Below are 19,334 nucleotides of genomic sequence, written 5' to 3' on the forward strand. Positions count from 1 at the left end.
CTTTGAACAATACTGGTTGTAGCTATCTAAGGAAAAAAATGCTGAATGGGATGTTAGAATGTTAAAATAGTATACCTGGTTGTTTGGGGTTTTTTTTTGCGGGGGGGGAAAGTAACTGTAAATAGCTTCTGTAGATATAAGAACAAATTTGTTAGCTGGCATGCTCAGCAAAGGGAAGTTGGTGGCTCAGTCCTAAGTGTTTGACAGCAGGTGTGCTCAGCTGTCACCGGAGTCAAGGTGTAGCTGCACAAATTTGAAAGAACCTAATGGCATCTAGCAAAATGTTTAGTATTATCTTAGGGCAAAAGATAAATTAGTGAGTTAATCAACAGCAGCTCAGAAAATCTCATTAAGAACTCTGGTAACACTTTCAGATATATCCACTGTGAGTGATTAACGAAAGATACTGTAAAAGACTTAAACCACAGAGTTCAGACTGCTTGCTCTCTAAACCTGATTAAAATGAGTAGTGTGTAGCATACTGCAGCCTATCCTACCCAAAACTGCCCTATCATTGTTCCAGGCATCTTATTTTTATGCATATATCTCAGATGAAATTATCAGTGTAAATCTGCAGTTTTCTAGTCCTCAGTTGCCCTCAATTCATAGCAAAGCTTGTTTGATAATATATTCATTTGTAAAAGCAAATTCTTCTCATTACACTTATTATGAACAAGGCAAAACTTTCATGCATGAAAATATTAAGCTATGAAATAAAAAAATACATGATCTAACATGCTGCTGAATTTTAAGTTTAATTCAAATTGGGATGTAAAAAAGTGCTCTCTGTAGAAGAGCACTGCCAAATATTTACTTCAATATTCTGAACTGTAAACACAGATTCCTTTAAGAAATCATATATGTATATGCTGAAGTAATTATTTATATGCACTGCACATATAAATGTTCATAAAACACATAAATACACTATAAAATTGCACCTCTATCTTTGCTTACATTGAAAAGCTTCATCCTCTCAAAGACTTAAAATCAGTAGACAGTATCTCACAAATGCTAAATAGAATCAAATAAACTTTAACTGATTTATCTGCAAGTAAAATGAAGTTATATTTTAAAGTATACTGGAAAATGCTTTATTATCATCATACTTGATGAACTGCAAGTACAGTAACAAATTTTTTTTCAAAGCATCTTTTACTGAGGCAGTTCAGACAGACAAACTGAAAATTCTGAAACCTTTAGGAAAGAAAAAAAAAGTGAAAACTTACAAGATTTTCTTAATGGTGTCCGTCATGTTGAAATTATGTTGGGACCGTAGCTAAACTTATTTCTTTCCCTCCCTTGCCCCCCTTCATGAAAAACAACAATGCTAGAAGCATTTCCAGTACATACATCCCCATTATTGTAGTGACTGGGGTGCCTTTTACTCCTCCTACTTCACACACTTTGACTGGTTCCCAGTTAAGCATATGAAGAAACTCTGAGACCGGGTGTAGGAACAGAAATTAAGAAATTGCTTCTTGCAGGAGGGGTGACCAATTTAATACATGACCTCTAGATATCAGATGAGATAACATGACCTGTGGCTGTCATGCAGCTGTAATACCCCTAACACTGAGCTGAAATGCAAACACAGACCCGGCAAAGCAGCTTTTCTACCCAAACTGGTGTCTGAGCAAAGCACAGCAGAAGCGTAGCCAGACCACATTATCCCAGTGTTTACAACAGGAAATACAGTTTACATGTATAGGGACTTTCTTTTGCTTTTACTTCCAAAAGAGATTAGAAGAAATTTAGTTGGCTAAAATTATCAAAACACTAAGTCTGACTGCTTAATTCACCTACTTCTGATAATTCCTAATGCCACTGGGAAGTACTGTGATAATGTGCTTAATACTTTTCCTGAACTTCACTAAATAGAGTTGGATACCTGAATTTCACTTTGGACACAAACAATAGATGCAAGGGACTACAAAATCTCATCAGCTCTGTGAGTGTGTAAGCAGTGTAACCTGAACTGAAACCGTATTTTGGAAAACCCACTTTTATAAAAAGGAGGAAGAAATTATTGTTTAAAAAAAAGCCAGAATGCCCAAGCTGCTCATGAATTTGCCGTTCAGTGATGCAGCAGCACCTCAGAATGCACGATCTGTTCTTCCTTTCTGTACTGTCCTTCTCTTCCCATCCTTTCAGGACTGTTGAGTTTAATTGTTTCTCTTCAAGACTGAACTGATGAAACATAATGACAAGTCATAACAGGGCCAGAAAACAGAGCCATGATTAACCCGCATGGTTGCTAATTTGTGCCATTAACGATATTCCTGAAAACTTTTATTCCACTCATTTTTGTCTATGTGTTTTTGATTTCATATGAAAGGGAAAAACTAGAGTAGCTAAGTGGAAGGATCCTTTCTTAGTTCATGCAAACACATATACTCCTTTCCAATTTAACACATTTTAATTAACTACACTCTGGGTTTCCCATCCAGATTTTCTCTACCTTGTGCTAGTTATACACTGGTTTTGACTGCATTGAGCCTGTGTAAACCTTTTCAGGCTTTTAAATCAAACTGAATTTATTTCAACCAGCAAAGGCTATCATATTTACATCCATAACATATGAAGAGAAAAAAAAAGGCTCAAAATAAACACTATGCAAAAAAAAACCAAAAACTCAAACAGCATATTTGGTATAAAATTTGGAAAACATTGTTTACTCAAAGTATTTCAGAGACTGAAAACCTTCTTAAATACCTCCAAAAACAACTACAATTTTAAAATAGGAAAAGGCATCTTCAACTATATTCTCTGCATCTTCAGAGGAAGAATCCAATGAAAGAAGGAAATAGGATCCCAGTCTAGCTAATAATTCAACCAATTATTTCACATGTAATTTCTGGAAGCTGATCCCAACGGAGATACAGTAAATCTAAAGTCTTCAAGTTAACAACAAAAAAATTACTCTGCTTATATTAAAATACTCCTCAATATCTTCTTCATCGAAAAATGCCAAACCTTTTGTAAATTTCAATTCTTATCTGCTTTACTGGTTGTTAGGGAATCTTATAGGGGTTTTTTATTTTAATTAGGAGACTGATAAGAAATTATTTTTTATTATCTGTGTATAGAAAGCAGTTTTCTGTATGTTCTAGCTCTGTTTAAAGTATTCATACTATTGTGAATGCTAAGCCAAATCTCAGGAATCACTGCTCTTTGCATAAAATAGAATTTAAAATACTAGCAATAAAAAAATAATAATAATACTGAAAACTATGCAGGAATGAGTATTCTCACGTGCATTAAGAAAGCTGCAGCTTCGCATGGAGGCTGCTGTTATCTGAAAGCCCCAAACCCTGCAGGATTGCTCTTCATCCCTTACAAGGTCTGCAGGCAGTAAAATGCACTGATCTGTTTAATTAGCTGCCTTAAATGAACTATTAATAGCCAATTGTTTAAATCAACTACTCCGATGTAAAATTCAGTAAGATCAAAATGTTCCAGTTTGTTAGAAGAATATCAGAGTATCTAGTGGTTAAATAAACTGGGAGAGGAAAAAAATCCTATCTCATTAGGGGTACTAAGATTTTATCAAACATACAGGATTAATCTCTATTGAATAGGACCATTCACAAATCAAAACTCACTCCACTTCAATACTTTCATGCCGTGCTAATCAATTACAACCTTTTCTAGTTATTCAAAATCCATGTGCTTTTAATTTTATTCACTGGTGGTCTAAAATATAATATTCAGGCCAAGCTAAGTCATTCTGTGTTGCAACTTTGCTTTTTTTCAATAAATATTCATCTAGAGGTTTTCTTAGAGAGAACTGCTCATATGAAGACTGTGGTAATATTTTTATACTGTACCTCCTTGTTGAAGCAAAAGGTTAGGGGTTACCTAAATACCTCAACTGTATATACAAAAAAAGGAAAAGGTAAGTATTCACATGAAAAATCCAAAGGGACTATATTATTTATTTTTGCATTTCCTATGATTAATGATGCACCAGTGCATACTTGAAAACTGAAGTCAAAATAGGGTAACACCTCAAATTCCTTTACAAACTGTACAAATATCAAACTTCCATGCTGTATTAACTACTATACCAGAAATATTTAAAGGCTCTGCCACCCCACATTAAGAGCATAACAATAATACTGAAATTCCTCTCAAGCTCTGTGATTTCTTGGTCATAGTCAGACTAATATTAATATTAAAATTGCACCTTATACCTTTATTTTCCCAATTGCTTTCAGAAGAGAGTTGTACTTTTTAATGAGCAACAAGAAGCTCAGAGCAGCCATAAGTAAATAACGAACATCTAATACTGCACCCATTAAAGAAAAAAGGGAAAAATAAAGAAGCTAGCAATTCTGGCAAGAAATGCTAACTAGGCAGCACAGACAGTTCAAGAGAGACAGATAATAACTGTGTTTGTGGACTGTCACACCTTGTGGCAGACAACATCAATGAACAACATCAATAACAACTAAGAAATACTTGCTAAAACTCTAACAATGCAAAAAGCTGAAGACACAAGCAGAATCTGGTATTATTTTACACCCAAGTCCAGCACATTCTGTGGACATTGAATCAGAGAGGGAAGGGAGGAATTATCCTGTGCTTGCCAAGCTGCAAAGGTGCTGAGCACCAGCATTTCTCCTGCTTGAATACAACAGGAGCCAAGGGCAGCTGTCAGGGCTGGGCACCTCCTGAAAATCAGACCATCTGCATGTTTCCCTCTATGTACCCAATAAAAATCAACATTGTGTGTTGTAGGTGAAGGAGTTGGTTCTGAAAACTCATTAAATACACACCATTAATAAGAATTACAATAAATTGCCATGTTTAATATGCCCTAGAGTATATAATATTTTAATTAAGTCAGCCTCAAGATAAATAGTGAGTTTAAGATGGTAAAATCTGAACCATTTTAGGGTCTTAACTTCAGCACTGGGAGAATCCAAGCTTCATACAAGCAGTTAAGAAACTGCAACAAGAAAACATACAACTGTTATTTTCAAGATAAAAATTAATTTGTCTAAATGGAATAAATGCAATATATATTCTGATAAGTATACACAGAAATAAATTAATAGACAATGATTTTCCTTGGAAATTTTGCCAGATTTAGGAATTATCCATAAATTTTCATCCAGCGAAAAAGTCACCTGCATCTATCTCCTCCATCACAACCCCCCCCAAATATCTACTCTCACCGACAAAATTCATTTGTACTCACATTACATAAAATAGCTTTTATTTCTATCAGATATCTTCATTCCAAACTGCCTTCTAAAGTCTTATGGGAAACAGGCTGAGGAGGTCTATCTTCTGCTCTCAGGTGTTTTTGTTTTTAAGTTAATAAAGCCTAAATCTAAGAGCACGTTTCCTTACATAAACATGCTCTCTTCTACAAATAAATATAAGACTTGCCACTTAACATACTGAAAAGCACACCCTAAAGAGAATATTTTAAAGATGAGCACAAAGACAAAATAAACTCAGATTACTGTATCATAAAACAGTTTAACACTTCCAATTGAAAAAAAAAATCCATTATTCATGCATCTGTTTCCTGTATATATTTTTTATTCTGCTTGTTACCATACTGTGCACTGTTCTAACCTTCTTCATGTAGCTTTAAGTTTCCTATTTCATGTAGGAACTTGCCCCAGAAGGGAAAACTCCACAGGTTTTCTCCTGACTCTCTTGACTGCTGAAGTAATTTTAATTAGAGCAGTTAAATTATTTTGCACAACCTACTCCTTATTAAATGTTTTTATTTATAAAAATTAATTTTAGAATAGCAAAAGATTAAATTAAAAAAGGATACATTCTCCTTTAAATACATAGGGTGCTTTAAAAAGTATTTTCGTATATTATCCACTATATTCATATTAAATTGTTTTCATATCTTTTCACCTCTAATAAAACTACTATTATTTTTACAAAAAAGGGTAGAAACAGTTTCTTTTTCTCTCTGTCTCTTAAAAATGCCATATTCATTAAGGTCAGGCAATTCTGGATTTAACAATAGTTTTAAATTTTAATACGTAATAGCTAAAAATGCCATGGCAAAATTTTTTGGCAGGAATTCATTCAAATATGATTACTATATTTCTGATAGACAGCTTATTTTACATATTCTATTTCCTCAGAATTGCTATCATTTCATAATGACTTAAAATTTATTATCATTCATTTTCTTGATTAAGGAAAGTTAAAAGCTGATGACCTTACATACATTTATTTTCCCCAGAATTTATTTGAAGCATAAGTGTGCCAAACCATTGTTTACTTATCCCTCATGGTCAGATATCTTAGATCTAAATCTACTCTGTGGTTTACTGAAACAGAAAGACAGAGCCACTGCCAGTTACATAATATAATACTGTTCAGAGGAACAGGATCCAGCCTTGATCACAATGAAAATTAACACTAACGAGATGCATTTGCATCTATATGCACCATATGCTGTGTGCAGTGGCTCTGCTGGAACAAATCGGAGCAGAGGGATGTTACAAGTCATTAGTAATTACTCAACTGAATTTCTCTGTCAGACACACTTAATATATATGACCCTATACACATTAAGCAAAAGAAAGGGTTGCTTATGTTTTCATTAAGGAAAAACAATATAGATAAATAATTACACCTAAGTACATTGGCTACCAGATAATGTTAATCCCTCAAAAGACCTGTAATTCATATAAACACAAATCAGAAAAGACAGAGTTAAAAGCATACAAAAATTTAATGTATCCATCTATGGTATTAGAACAGGGTATTCTTTCTTTTAAGAAATGTTAATGAGCTGTGTATGTACAAATACACATAGGTACACAGCTTAAGCCTCTAATTCCTACTTACAGTTCTAAAATTGTGAAATTCAAGTTCAAGGAGTCAAACTAGCAATAGCATGAATTTAGAAGACTTCTCTTTCGGTACGGTATTTTCCACTCTAGCACTGCAGCCGTAAAGGAGAATGTGCTATTGCATTCAGATTTGCCAGCAGTACCCCAATAATATTTGCCACTCTCCACATATCTTGCTAATATGCAGTGGAGGAACTTGCCAAGGTCCTGTACTAATATTTGTTAAAATCTATGTTTATTAATGCTACCACAGTGTCCTAGATAAATTTTAAGTGTTAGTGCTTGTAGTGAAATAAAAAAATGCCAGAAATAGTGGTTTTAGAATACTAGGTAAAAATTATGAGACCAGACATGTCTGGTGTCAGTTCCTTCGTACCCTCTTACTCCTTCCCATAGCCCAATGATGAGAGAAGCTGCTTTTGTGGGCATCAGACCAGCCACTCTTAACTCACCTCAACTTTCAAAGTTAAAACACATTTTAGCCAAAGTACTCTTATTTGTAGGTCAGCTGGTGTTTTTGACACAGTGCGATATATTTCCACTGAAGGGGCTCACATAAAAAAAAAGCACACCACATTGATATGGAAAGATCCCTGATAAAAATGCAGAATTGTTCTCCTAAGAGCTGATAATCATCCACAACTGCCTTTTTGTAATAATAAAATACATTAATAATTTACTGTGAGCACAAATCTTCATGTAGAATTAGCAAGAGTAATTTTACATGAATTAAACAGGATTCAATTAAAAGGCATTTTAAGATATGACTTTAAAAAATAAAATTCTGAGGACTGTAGTGTCAGAATTTGCTACTTTAACACGTCTCCAAAAGCCTTTCAGGTGGGCCATAACACCAAACTGCCGTGATACTAATGTCCTTGTAGCATTTTCTGCATAAATTCCAGGAGTAACTTTCACTCAAATGCATCATCTATTCACCTTTAAATAGAAAGCTTTTAGGAAAAAAAGAACTGTCACATTTGCTCTGTAACACTGAAGGGACACATCTGGTCTAGCTTAGTGACTCATTATTAACAAGAGTTTGATGAATTAATTCTACCAGCTATTGTACAATACCCGAGCACAGGAGCAGCTTTGTGACAGAGCACTTACAGCCCGCAGTGTATTTACTGCCTAACACAATCTGCAAAACTTATTTCCTCTCAGTAAGACCATCCATATAAATTTACACTAAGAGAGTTCATCAGCATTTTTCCAATCAGTGGTATCAAAGTTTAACTCCACTGCATTTGGGTATTTGTGAAATAACCAATCCATAACAATGAATGGTTTATTTAAAACTGACAGCACCAGAAAGCAGCAACTATTTACTTAGGCGCCGTACCTTAGTGTACACCAGTAAAAATGTTCTCTTTTCCCAAAAGGATTTTTCTGGAAAAAAGGGCATTCACTTTGCTTCCTTCCCACCCCTCTTACATCCAACTCCGTACATTCAAAACTAAGTGTTGTATTTTTCTTGCTATTCAGTATATTTTTATTTCCCCTCTTTCTAATGAAAGGGCATAAACAGAAACACTAAAATTCAGAAGTTACATTCTTTATACCGATATTTTATTTAAAAAGTCAACATTCAGAAAAAGTGCAGTCATTTCTGGATAAAATAATAGCATCTAAGTAACAAAAAAAAAGTTAATTTAGCATCAAATGGGAAGAAAGTTATCTTCCACAGTGCAAATCATTTTCATACTGCAGCTAGAACAGTTTCATTCTAGTGCACCACTGTGTACTGCATATGCAAATGGTAGAACAAATTTTAATTTCAGAGCGTTTCAGGAACAGGACCTAAAATCATGCTCTGTTATTCTGGATGGCAATTAACTCAGTCATGACCTTGTACTAATTTGGAATTCTATGCTCATTAAAGTAAAATTTTAATATTACCTTTAAAAGCAAAATCAAAATCTTAATTACAGATGAGCTGTATATTAATACATCTTAAAATAAATGAACACTTGATCTTGCCCAGATAAAAAGATAAATTATAATAATACTCATTACGTACAAAACAAAGGCTTGAAAAAGTGCAATTTTATTACTTTGAATTATAGTATTAGTTTACTAACTAATTTCAAGGCACATGTGTAGTGCACATGTGTAAAACCTACTCGAGGGAGCCAGCTCACAGACAAACACACGAGCTGGAATGTTCCAATTCCGATCAAAGATGTGTGTAGCCGGATGTGCGGTTAATTCACTGATCAAATTTTCACAACTGAAAAACATATTGAGACAAAGTCCCAGTTACCAGTAGTGTGGGCTCTGTGCTTTATCATCAGAATTACTTTTCACAATTTCACATTTTATGATATAATTCAAAAATGAAATAACCTCTCACAATACTTAAAAAGAAAAATTAAAAAGGAAGAAGCAAAGATAAAAAGCCACTGGTTTTAGCTCCAACAGTCTTAAAGGGCACAGTGAGACTGAGAGAAATAAATTTAAAATACCCATAAGAATTTGAACTCTAATCTTAGTGACATGTTCTTACAGTAAGCTTGAGCTCCATAAAACTTATATAAAAATGTCAGGAGCATAGATGCATAGCACATGCACTCACCGTAAGACACAAATCTGCCCTGTAACAATAATATACAGTAGCTCTTCAACGTGCCTGAAAGATTTTAAAATGCACTAAACCTATAATAACAGTCTACTGTCAGACTTCAGCTCTGTCTACTAAATCAACCAGATGTATGAAATAAACACTGTTTAATAGCTACTAAATTTTTATCAGCTTTGTATAAAGTTAGACAAATTTGATGTAACAGTTTGAAGTCTTCTACCATTACATTTCATAATCTTACTTGCTTACTGAACTGGCTAGATACAGTAAATATACATCATATAATGGCTATTCCCCTTCAGCAGATATGCATAAAAGAAGAATAATCTAAACAAACTAAAAAAGATACTTAAATGGGCAGCAATATTACTAGTCTTAACACTGATTTAAAAGATGTCTCTTTCTCTTCTTTACATACCTGGTTGTTACCAATTACTGATGTGTCTTCACCCCTTCTTGTTGCAAAACTTCCTTTAAAACTTACAGCACACACAGCACAACATTTGAGACCTCTACACATAAAAATGCTCTTTTTTTCAGTAGCAAAGAAAATCTGAAGGTTTTTTTAGGTTGACGATATCTTCACATAGAAACACAGAACGTCTGCAGACAGTAAGAAGCCTTTAGTAAGCCTTTTTGCTGCACCATAATAATCTGATCCAGAAATTCAAGGGTACCTTAAACAACGGGCTACCTGTTCTAGCCATGCTTAGGAATGTGGCCAAATCATTTTTATTGATTTAACCTTTATAGGAATGCTACATATCCTCAGAGCAAAACATTTCTAATGCATTTATAATATGATATACCTCTGAGAAGCTATGAAAAAAAAAAAAATCTTGTGACATAGGCTAGCCCCCCTCTACTATTCTGTTTTTCCCAATTTAGTAATCAATAGACATTTAAGTGTTAGGATATTTTCTGAGTTTACATATGTCTGTATTCATAGGATGAAGCCAGAAACTAACACTTACAGAGGACAAGACTAATATCTGACCTGTCTTTGTTTAAGGCATAAGAACTGGTGAACTGATAGCCAAGACTCTAAATACTCCTTTCATTCTAGAGTTACACATCAATCATGTTACCTGCAAACATATCAAGTTAAAACTTCCAGAATTTACAGTCCTTTTTTGAATAAACTGAGCAGCATGTTAGTTATGTTCAGAGAGCTTACAGAAGGTGGTTTGTATATCTCACCAGAATTCTTAAAGAAGTATTTCTCAAATTCCCTCTTCATCAGAAATCTTTCATACACATTTCAAACCAGTATTTCTCAATGCCAGATTCATATTCTATTATTTTGAAGCTCAGGTCGGAAAAAATAGTGTATTTTAGTATTTGCTGGTTCTGGAATGTTACAAACCACACTTGAGCATTACCAGGAGTCACTTGTTTTTCAGAAAGTAAACTGCTCCGAGCTGCTCATTATGGTAAACTTTAGTGTAAAGAAGAAGTGAATACAGTGACTGAAGAGTCAGTCAGACAACAGTAAATATATTTATGTTACAAAACACATTTATTGCACTTCTTACAAAGAAAATTATGTGAGAGGTGTTTGGTTAAAAAATAAAAAAACAAACAACAAAAACAAAACTCAAGCAGAAACAAACAGAAAGAGCTCCTAGCATGAAATTCTAGTATGTTATTCTTCACAACAGCAAGAACCCCAGGCAGACAGTTTCAACAGGCAATATGCTCTAACACATATCACCAAGTTTAGGAAGATTCTATTCTACATTTTTTCTGGAAACAGCAGTGTATAGACATCACTGATGCTCTCCCTCATCTACAAAGAAATATTAATCAATCCTAAAAAGAAAGAAAAAAACAATTCCTTCATAAGAAGGAATAAGGTGGACAACTTAGTAGAAAAAGTACTAGTATCAAAGCTGTGAACTGTAATTAATGTACGGCATGTGGAAAAAAAACATGTTATCTGCCAATTCTCACAGACTGGTTTTGTATCTTCTCATAAGAATTTGGCTTTTGACTATTACATCACTAATTTGAGTGCAAAGTTTTACATCACTGTTTCTTCATCTACTTGCTCTAAGAAATATTCTAAAGATTAATCTGTATCCAAAACACACAACAACCCAACAACCATACATAAAATATCCCCTGGAATAAGCCTTACACTTCCTTAACCAGATGAAATCAAGCCTTTAATGTGATTTCTCCAAGGGCAGAGTAGTTCTACCTTCATTCATGGTGCACATGTGAACGTGACCAGGTAAGTGCCTGCACTCATGCAAACTCAGTTTGCTTTTTACTACCACAGCCTGAGAGCATTCAAGCAGTTATCACACACAGACCAGGGACAATATCTGTAAATAAATAACTCTGGACCAGATACCAGAAAGTTCATTGATGAATGTCAGATCATAGTTTCAGCCTTATTACATGTAGAATAACAGTTCATGGCACAAGAGGAAAGCACAAAAACGTACAGATTCTAGAATAATATAAAAACCCTGTTGGATGACACACATCCCAACATCTTCATAACTAACCGAGTGCCCAGAGCTGTATTCCTCTTCCACTGGCACCTTACAGAACTGTTGTCACTAGCTTTTATGGTGCACGTTAAGGAAGGACGCAGGTAATGCTGAAAAGCAGTGAAGTATGTTAGAAATACAAATGTTTACAGACAGTAATGATGGAAGAAGGCCTAGCTAAATGCAGGTACACAAATACAACTGCTTATAGTAGCACACTACTTTTTATAACATAATAGATGCATTTGTACAAAAGGGTTTATTAGCAGAGTTATTGTGACAAACAATAATGTTTTGATGCTACAGAAAAGCTGCTCTGTGCTAGCATGCGAGGTCAGATGGTGGGAAACTTACTTCGTATTCTTAACCTGTAAACTCTTTCCTTTCCTGACTACTAACAAATGTCCTAGCAGAGGAGATCCACAGCTTTTCCAAGAACTCATGTAGGGAACCTTTCGCTCTGTTCCAGTGGAACAGAACTTGTGCACGTTCACCTCAGGAGCGCTGCCCTCTGAGGCAGCTCTCTGAGTAACTGTCTACACAGGTCTGCCACAGAAAAAACTGCCTCCAGATTTTCACTTCATTACAGTTTTATATATACACAAGCATATATCCATACACATCTGTAAAAAGCAGCAAACTTGACTACTCCAGTCTGCATGCTCTTAGAGAAGCAACTGTGATACTTCAGGAACCTCTAACGTGATTTCAGTGTTTGGAATAAGGGAAAACTACGTCGGGAGACAGCAGCCTCTGGGAGCATATTTTGCAAGACTGCTTTATAAAGGACTCCAGCAGGAAAACTACACACAGGAAAAGCTAGTTTAGACTGGGATTATACATCAAAGAGAAGAGCACCAGAAAATACTTGTCCTTGATAACATGCACAGAGGCATAAGGGTGGCAGGAGCACTAAGTCACAGGCAATGCACACGTTTTGGCAATGAGTTATTCATGTAACACAGCTTGTTTTCATGGCAATTCTAATGCTTCTTTCACATTTCCCTGTAAATGTTTCCGGTTTAAAGATTCTCACACATTTTGCAATAGGAAAAGTAGTAGGAAAATGTCATTTCACAGCCAAATATTTGACTCTGGCAAACTTGTCTTTCAGCACTCTGCCATTCATCTCTCATACTTCTGATTGTCTCAGGTCTCGAAAATAAGGAGCATAGGTCTGGTCCCATTTTCAAATGCCACTTCTTGGCCATTGGTCTTCTATTTCAAGGGTGCTTCTCAGCACCATCATACTTGTCTACTGTCCCACTATCTCATTCATTTTCTCCTAGAGCAGGGCATAGCTCCTACAAGAAGCTGACTGCAAATTCACCTGAAGCTCTTATGATGATCATAGATCTGATTCTTCTACTTTCAAAAATCACCAAAAAGAATATTAGCACCTTACTGAAAATTTTGCAACTGTCTGATTTTTACATGGCAATGGTTATCTAGAATGCCTTTTAAAGGTCCTGGCCCCACATGGAAGCAAAAGCCACCTGAAAGTCCTAAACAACTTAAGAACAAATCCTGAATCCCTCACTTCTTTTACAGGAATTCTGAAGATTATGGTTTTGTCATACATTTGTTCAGTGCCTACCACAAAATACTGATCCATAGGTGTGACCTTTATAAGACAACACAGATCAGTCACAATAGCAGAATGCTTACAAACAGCATCATCAATCAGTTCAGTCTTGCTGAGTATGTGTTTATTCTAGTTCCAAGTGAAGCTGTCTCCAACGTTAACTTATTTTGATGTATACTTGAGAAGACTGTTCTTAAAAAAATAAATATTAAAAAGTCATACTAATGACTCATAACATCAGGACTTGGTAATTTTGGTTCTTGCTGGGAAAATGCTTAGCAAATATATGTCAGCAAAACACTTCCATTTTCTTTGTGTAAGCATATTTTAAGTCTGAAAAAAGCAATGCTAACAATTGTGCCTTCACCAAATATAGCTGTTTCCTATTTTGGGTTAGAACCTGAAGGTATTTCAACTAGAAAACTGGTTTTCACTACAACTAAAAATGAAAAAAAAAATTCAAAGCATTTAAAAAACTCAACAACTGCCTTGGTTATAGCAACAGCACCACACAAGATTCTGAACAAAAAGAGATGATCACTGTGTTCTTTCTCAGCCAGCTTCTGAAAAGCAGAGCTTACATGGTATGCATGTTATTGTCCTGCATCTGGTCCTGATACACCCACACTCTTCACTGAAACCACTGCCAGACGAGAGACTGAGCAGGCTGAAATAGTCAACCCATGAGGATGTAGTGTAGCAATGTGATAACGCAACCAAAATGGAATTAAGAATACTTACATATCAACTGGTGGCAGGTGTTCAGTTCATTCTCACAGATACTATCAGGTCTGCCATAAACAGAAATAAGTAGATAGTTTCTGCCTATTTCAATGATGAGAGCTCAAAAAGAACTTTTTAACTTTTTTTTCCTGTTGGACACCATCTTTCAAGGGAGAAGGTGGGGGAGGGGTGGAAAATTCCAAAACACAGAATTTTTGGCAGAAAAGATGTTAGCAACAGTTTTAGAAACCATGATCAATGTGAAAAGGTTGAAGGAACTGAATAAATCACTGTAATGTGAATGGCGACCAACTCTTCCTTCCTCAATATTGTGGTAAAAGACAAAAACAAATCAAAAACAAAGGAGTTCAGTATTCCGTGGCAGATTTTAGCTATGGCATGTGTATGACAATAGAAGTTCCCATTTTGGATTATCTGGCCTGTTGAGTCTGTATTCTACCTATGTATTTTCTAATGCCTGTTGTGTCTTCAGATAATTACTTCTTTTCTTTTTAAACAACTATTAATTGATAAAATACATCCTCCACATCCAATCTAATTTTACATTATATCCATAGTTACACATTGGTCCAACTCTGTTTACAGCCTTGTACAACACAGTCATTTTTCCACAGCCATAATTTCTCCAGAGAAACAAAGGAGTAACTATCCAAAAACCAAATAAGTTCAGTGAAAATTGCACAAAAATCTCTTTCACTAGAGATTTTGGAGCAGACGAGACAGCTGACTGTCAGGAAGGTTTCAGTAGTACAGAATCCTGTCTCAGTGATTCGGACAGAAGTGGATTTTTTTAGTTCCCACCAAGTCCTACACCTCTTGTATTCAGTGACTAACAAATTAACACTCACTGATAAAGGTAAGGGCTTTGGTACACAATCAACTTCCCACACGAAAACATAGGATGGAAGCCTTGCAGTGACTCAAGCTGCTGTGAGCGACCTGCTCAGGTGCACACATTTATTCTTCAATTGGTTGCAATATTCTTGAATGAAAAAGGAGTTAACAACTTTCCATTTAGTATGGCAAAAAGCAGGTATAAATCCAAGTGTGAAAGAGTGAACAAAGCAGTACAAGCTCACATCCCAGTTTACCTACAGGGAACCTGTCTGCATGCCCAAAATCTGGCAATAACAAGTATGAGTCTTGCTATCTCTAGGCTTCAGTGGCAGGTTTTATTCATAATGAAAGGGACCTTAATGCAGCAAAATGTTTAAATGCACAGTTATTCATATCTCATTCTCAGCAAACTAAGTGCTATTATCCTTTTCAAAATCTGAAATAATCCAAATAATCTCACATGGAGTTCTCGCCATGCAAAGTACATATAAAATGCTTCCAGTTTCTATTACTGAATTCAGTAACAACTCATTTTTAATTTGCAATTGCAACAAAAAAAGTCATAGAATTATAGAAGCATTTAGGTTGGAAAAGACTCAAGTTTGAGTTGAACCACTGGTTTTCAAACAAGTTCAACAAGAATAGGAATCAGTTCTAATATTTTTTTTCTTGTTGAGAGTAATATTTAAATGTCTGACAAATAACTTCAGTCAAGTTTTAGAGCTGAGCAGTGTTGATTCCACAAACTAAAGGACAGGGAAAGATAAATTTAAAAAATTTAAAATTGCACATCCTAGCTGTAAGACTACACTAATATTTAGACTACATAAGATAACTCAAAACCTCAACTGAATTACCTGGTAGGCTCAGTCCTGCTTCAGTAACAAAACAACTGAACTGTCAGTTTAGCTAACTAGGCAAGTCATGTTTATAGCTAGGTTTTTTAGAGTCAGATGTCAAAAGTGCCTGTAAGACTCAACTACTGGTCGTTGCTGTAAAGTGGTTTGTTCCAGTTCAAATAAATTTAAAAACTCCTAAGAAGGGTGCTTCATCTTTGGTAGAGGACTATCCCTTAAAAATTTTCACAAAGTAGCTCAGATTTCTGAAAACTGACACCTTTACAGGTAAATTGCTTTCTAGTATTTCAACCCTAAGTAGATTTGAATTTAGGCCACCTTACTTTGGATGATTAATTGAGTGACTTAAGGGTAGAGCTCCTGACCTAGACATAGAAGAAGTTATTCAAATTCTTAATCCAAGACTGATCATGACAAGTCCTAAGTTTAAGAAGATCTGCAGACATTCACACAGTTCCTTCTACCAATAGTCTCAAGAGACCAGACCTGAGACATACTGGTGAAAGCCATAACTACCCTTATGAAAAAAATGTTTGACCTTTCCATTTGGCAAAAAATTAAGACTACGTCCATATGTTGTTACATTAATTATAGCAAGCATATCAGAATAACTTCAGTAATTTAAATTGTAACTACTGTATTAGGCAAAACCTGAACTGCAGAGGTTTAAAAGTGTGCTGACACTTATTCCTTCAGTCCAAACACACTGAAAGCTTTTTGAAGTTTAAAACTCGCTGCAATAAATTTTTTCCACCCTTGACTATAATAAGGTGGACTACTTTTTGAATTTCTCAACTCCAGGAGTGGCAGCTATATTCCTACAATCAGGACTGAAATATCCCCAATATCTTTGTTTTCAGCTCCAACAAGAAAGAAATTAGTCTTTCACCAATCACAAATAAAAACACATGAATATTACCTCTCTTATAGGATTAAAGTAGCAGCAGCTGTTCTTCATGCTTTCATCACCCCACATTTAAAGCAAAAAAAGACTACCAAAATAGCAGCAACAGCTCTCATCAGCTGGAGAGGATGTTGGCTTTTCAGTGTAGGGCATGTGAACTGTTAGTGATAGAGCTACCAACACTTGTGTTCAATAGTAGATGCTTATACAAGAAACATGTGGCTCACATGGAAAGCCATGTAGCAAAGGATGATAGAAAAAAAAAGTCTAATTCCTACTTTATTTTTATTAAGACAACTATCTTCACTTGTGTGCGAATGGAGGAAACAGCACTGCCAACAGAAAAATCAGACGTCCTTATAGATAGCAAACACATTTCACTATCACCTACTTCAATCAGACTAGAAAAGCTTTATAAAAACAGATGAGAAGACAAAGGGTTCCATTTAAAACTAAATGATGTCCAGAAGTTTCTGCCCAGGGCCTTAATTTGCAATTTACAAAACAGTGTTACGACTTCCCTGGTTCAAAAGGATCATAATGAAAAATCAATTAATAACTTTCCCTGAAACCGAAGGACACCATACAGAGAAGTCTTTTTGCAAAGAAATGAAATGCCCCTTAAACAGTTCAATCAATCTGTGTTTAAGTAAGCCATTTTCAAAATTTTGGTCTATTTTTCTGGATTAATCTAAACATTAAAGAAAAATAGCTGGTGGTTTGGGTTTTTGATTTTTATCTGTCTTAAGAATTCAAAGATAAATATTACCATCGCAATCCTGGCTCCAGAAAAATACTTTACTTGATTATTCAAACACTGCACTGCTTTTTCAAAAATAATTCTATAATTCATTAGAAAGAACCCCTAGAGTTTCATCTCTCCTTCTATAACTTGATCACTTATCTTTTAAGCCATCTGAATCATAACAGGAGACAACAGATACCGAGTTGTCACTTTAAAGTCAACGCTGGGCACACAGCAGCAGCAGTATGTGAATGTACCTGGGCAGGCAAAGCAGGAGATCCTGCCAGTGCAAACTCACAGGCAGAGCTTGTTTTAATATATTGCTTTCCAAAAGAGAGTTTCATTCTTGAAGGAATAAAACTGGCATTTAACAGGGAAACAGAGAATAGAGAAGTTTGCCAACCTCTACAGAGCCTTTCTCTTGAAGTCACCAGATATGCATCGAGCCCTGTTTAACTTGTATTAAAGCTGGTTCAGTTGAGTAGATTTTCAGTTTTCACTGCACAGGGCTATTTCCTTGTAATTCCATCACAGCCGGCACAAGCAGACCTAGAAGGGCCTAGTCCAGGACTAACACTATTTCTGCAACTCTCCTAACACATCCCATTCAATGACGATCAGCATTTATACCTCTACAGTTTTTAAAGCAAACTTACGTACAGCTAATTTTAATGGTATTATTTGTATTAAGTGTTTCAGATCTACACAGATGTTCATTTCCACAACTAATCTATCAAAAGCAAAAATTACTGAGACTCTAAATAGACAAAGTTATTTGTCTGCCTTCACTGTTATTGACTGAACTGCCCAACCAGATTGTTAGATAAAATGTAGGAGAAAGATCTGATTGTAGTGACTCTGCCAACTATACACATACACATTCAACTGGAATTTACTAAGCAGTAGCGGAGTAGAAGGATTTTAAGAAAATGTATTTCCACAGATCATCCTCTTCCTGTCTCCTAACATATTTATTCTCATGTTTCCTCCCAGATAGCCAAGTAGATTCATATGAACTGGAAATCAGCAAAGTGTTATGCTTGTATATAATCCTACATATACACATGCAGAGAAAGAAATAGATGAAATTTATTTTAAAGAAAACATTAATACCTTGCTTTCCTAAAAAAAGAGAGGAAGAGAGGGATATTTTTTCATCCTTTCCAATACTTTATCAAGTCTCCAGGTTTGCTCAAATGCCTTACTTTAAAAAATTCTTCATAGTAACCTTTAGCACTATAGTGGACATGTAAAAACATACTGTGGTTTAAACAGTAACACAAAACATTTTATAATAACTGAGAAGCATGACTGTACAATAATAATAATCCTTTCTTTTGTGCAGGTTCTCCAAATAATTAGAAAGCGATAAGAGAGTGTTTGTGGGGGGAGGAGGGTAGGGAGGTTTTTAATATTATAATTTTCCAGGGAAATATGCAGAATAATTCCAATGTCTACATTTTTAAATATATAATAGCAGGAGCTTTTCAGTCTAACACAAAAAGTAGTCGCAGGTACAGAGTCACATATTAAAACACATTGGTACATACCTTCCACAAAGACTATGTATTTTCTCCTCTTAACTTGGCTAGTGAAAGGGACTTCCCAGAAAATCAAAATCTAATTTAATTTAGTAATTTTAGACGCTGCTTAATATTAAAGTCTAGTCTACATTTAAAAGTATTTCCAGAATAATTTGCAGTAGCTTGGCTATATTGGAAAAAACAGTCTATTA

The 19,334-nt window shown here is 35.1% G+C and overlaps 2 protein-coding genes across 14 annotated transcripts in view; one reads left to right on the forward strand and one right to left on the reverse strand.

Moving 5' to 3' along the window:
* The window catches only part of SUPT3H (SPT3 homolog, SAGA and STAGA complex component), a 260,596-nt gene that overhangs the window by 221,472 nt on the left and 19,790 nt on the right, over window positions 1-19,334 (reverse strand). The gene's annotated exons all lie outside the window — the stretch shown is intronic.
* Window positions 1-19,334, forward strand: part of RUNX2 (RUNX family transcription factor 2) — a 215,691-nt gene that overhangs the window by 521 nt on the left and 195,836 nt on the right. The window lies entirely within an intron of this gene.

The sequence above is a fragment of the Lonchura striata genome, chromosome 3 (genome assembly GCF_050655825.1).
Source record: "Lonchura striata isolate lonStrDom1 chromosome 3, ASM5065582v1, whole genome shotgun sequence".
Lineage (NCBI taxonomy): Eukaryota > Metazoa > Chordata > Aves > Passeriformes > Estrildidae > Lonchura > Lonchura striata.